General features: G+C 47.3%; 1 protein-coding gene across 1 annotated transcript in view; it reads right to left on the bottom strand.

Moving 5' to 3' along the window:
* Atf1 (activating transcription factor 1) overlaps positions 1-3,096 on the bottom strand; it is a 62,198-nt gene that overhangs the window by 1,361 nt on the left and 57,741 nt on the right. The gene's annotated exons all lie outside the window — the stretch shown is intronic.

Below are 3,096 nucleotides of genomic sequence, written 5' to 3'. Positions count from 1 at the left end.
AAAAAAAGATATCCTATAATTTTGGGGAAAAGGGAGATGGCTCAGTGGAATAAGCACTTGCCTGGCAAGCACAAGGGCCTGAGTTCAATCCCCGGTTCCGCAAAAAAAAAAAAAAAAAAAAGACACACACAAAAGTAGTAGTACAAATGGCCAATAAATATATGAAAAATGCTCAGGTCATAAGAGAAATGCATAAACTGGACCCTATGGCAATCCATGTTGAGATCCTCAAAACACTAAAAATAAAAATTCCACCCCATCCTGCTACCCCTCTTCTAGGCATATTCTTTAAAGATACTGTATTACAGTAATACATGCATACCCATGTTTACTGCAGCACAAAGAATAGCTAATGTCTAAAAGTGGTGTATATGCTGATCAACAGATAAAGGGATAAAGAAAATATGGTATGTATACATAATGGAGTGCTACTCTGCTATAAAGTAGGCTAAAGTCGAGTCATTTGTAGAGAAATGGATGTACCTCGAGACCATAATGTTAACTGAAATAAGACACACAAAAATATTTCATAACTTCTCTTATATGAGAAGTGTAACTGTAAATCATTTTTAAAAAGCTAAGTAAAATAAGATAACAGGAAACAGGAAGACAGATCTTAGTAAGTGGGGAGAGCTCAGTGATGGAAGAATGAAAAAGGGAGAAAGTGACCAAAATTAGGATGGAAACTGAGACAAGCTACTGGATTTGATAGGGAGGTAGAACTTCAAGGGTTTGGTCACCCATGGACTGAAGGTGAGGCTTTTATGGGTCACTGCACATGCAGTAGAGTTGTAGTCTAACAGTCATGGTCAAATACTTGTCTCTTGTTTTTATCTAGTCTATAGATAAAGCATGTTTTTCACATTACAAGTACTTTAAAAAAAATAGTATGTAACTGGTTAATTTATGGGAACTTTAAACCTAATGGGGCTTTTTTGTTCTGTCTGGATTCTGAGACAGTCTTGCTATGTAGTTCAGGCTGGGCTCCAACTTACTAGGTAGCCCAGATTGGCCTTAAACTCAAAGCGCTTCTCCTGCTTTGCCTCCCAAACGCTGGGATTACAAGCATGTGCCATCACACCTGGCACTAACCTCATGTTTACATAAAACTTTTATTGGTGCAGAGACACATTTATATATTTTCTATGACAAAGGCTAAGTAATTGCAAGAGGTACCACATAAACTGAACACTAAAGTATTTACTACTTTTACTGAGTAATTTTTCCAAACTCTGATTTAAATGACTCATGTCAACAAAGGCAGTGTACCGCAGTACATAGTACGTTATAACTTATGGCCACTTATAAATTATGTGGCTTAACTCAATATAGCTAGCTCAAACAGTCCTGTACCACTTCAAAATATCACGCAGGGGAGCGAAACAGGAGTTCGGCGCTGCATACGTACCTCGTGTCTCGAGTGCAGTGGGCAGCCGTGAGTACCCATCTGTCTCTCACTAGGCTTCCTCCACACACGTGAACGAGAACACGGTCACTCTGAACCTGCAGGCTAACTATCCACGGCCAGGCCCCAGCTGCAGCTTCTGTGCCTCCTACAATCCGAGGCCCTGTCCACACATCTTGGAGAGGTGCTGATCCGCAATCTAAAGATAAAAATAGTATATTACTTGAAATGTGCACCTATATTACCACAGCTGGTACTTCCTAATCTGATAACATTCAATATGAACTTTTAAGTTCCTTACTTTAAAAATTGATGAGTCAAACTGGGTACCAGAGACATGCCTAGATTTTGAAAGAATCTTAGAGGAGTAATAAACATACCATAGTTTATTACTTTCAAATAGGCATCAGCACCGGGTTTTTTGTTTATTTTTTTTCTTTTGGTACTGGGATTGAACTCAAGACCTTGTGCTTGCCAGGCATGCGCTTAGGCCACTGAGGTACATCCCCAGCTCCAGCGGTGTCTAAAAATACTCCCAAAAGTATAAAAGTGCTGTATGTTTTGCAGGAGGTTCATGCCCTGTCCTGTCACAGCAGTTGCGAGGCTGAGGCTGGGGCAGAGTGGGCGGCCAGCCGAGGCCTGGGGCTGATCGGCTTCCAGTCCAGCCCCGGTGAGGGGCGCAGCGGCATCCTGAGCGAGAGGTGGGAGCTGCAAGCGCTAACTCCCGACGACGTGTTAGACGCAACCGTGTTACGAAAGGGTCTCTAACTGCCCTCTCAACTCACCGATGAATTATTAATTTGTACAATGAGAATGATAAACCTCAGACTGTATCGAGTACATACATAGAAATGCATGTCTAACAGACGGCTTAGGTCTGTGACACGTTGGTCACAGGCAGGCGGGACAGGAGACAAGGAAGGAGCCACGCTGACGCCCTTGGGGTCTCGGGAGAGGCGGGGGCTGCAGAGGCGTCCAACGGGTGGGTGAACGGGTACTGCCCTTCGTGGCCGGCCCTTCCGCCGGGGCCGGGTCCTCCTGCCGCCCGCGTGCCGCCTCTCCCAAGAGCAAGCAGTGCTGGACACACAGGAGCATGCTCCCCAAAAGCAGCAGCTCAGGCCTCCGCAGCCTCATGTCCGGTCCGGAGTGAGGGACGCAAGATGGCTGCCGGACGGAGGGCGGGGGCCGATGGGGGCGGGGCCGACGGGGGCGGGGCCGGACGGGGCGGGGCCGGACGGGGCGGGGCGAGTTCCAGGATGAGGGCTATGGCTGGCACCCACTGACCGCGCCACAGCCGGTCAAGTGTGCCACCCTCCACCTGGTCTGCTGCAGGAAGCACAGACAGCAGATGTGGAGTTCCAAGATGATGCGTGCTCAAACACGGAGCACCAGGGAGGTTTCCAAGAGGGGAAGGCAATGCCCAGCCATGCAGGCGCAGAGGTTGGGATTAGAGACCGCAGGACACTGCAGCTTCATTCTCTTAATAGCTTTAGTCTGTCTTGAGTGCATCACCTCTAGGGGAAGTGATAAAATCAGATTTAAGGAGCTGCAGTATGAAATTGAGGGTTGAGTCTGACCGATGATGGTAACTGCATCCTGCCTTGTGCACTTCTGTGCTTGTGTGCCGGGTGGGGGTGGGGGACGCGGGTGTGCGCTCGTGTGTGTATGTGTGTGTGTGTGTGTGTGTGTGT

The sequence above is a fragment of the Octodon degus genome, unplaced genomic scaffold (assembly GCF_000260255.1).
Source record: "Octodon degus isolate 3935 unplaced genomic scaffold, OctDeg1.0 scaffold00093, whole genome shotgun sequence".
NCBI classification, from domain to species: Eukaryota; Metazoa; Chordata; class Mammalia; order Rodentia; family Octodontidae; genus Octodon; species Octodon degus.
This window is presented reverse-complemented; position numbering and strand designations above follow the sequence as displayed.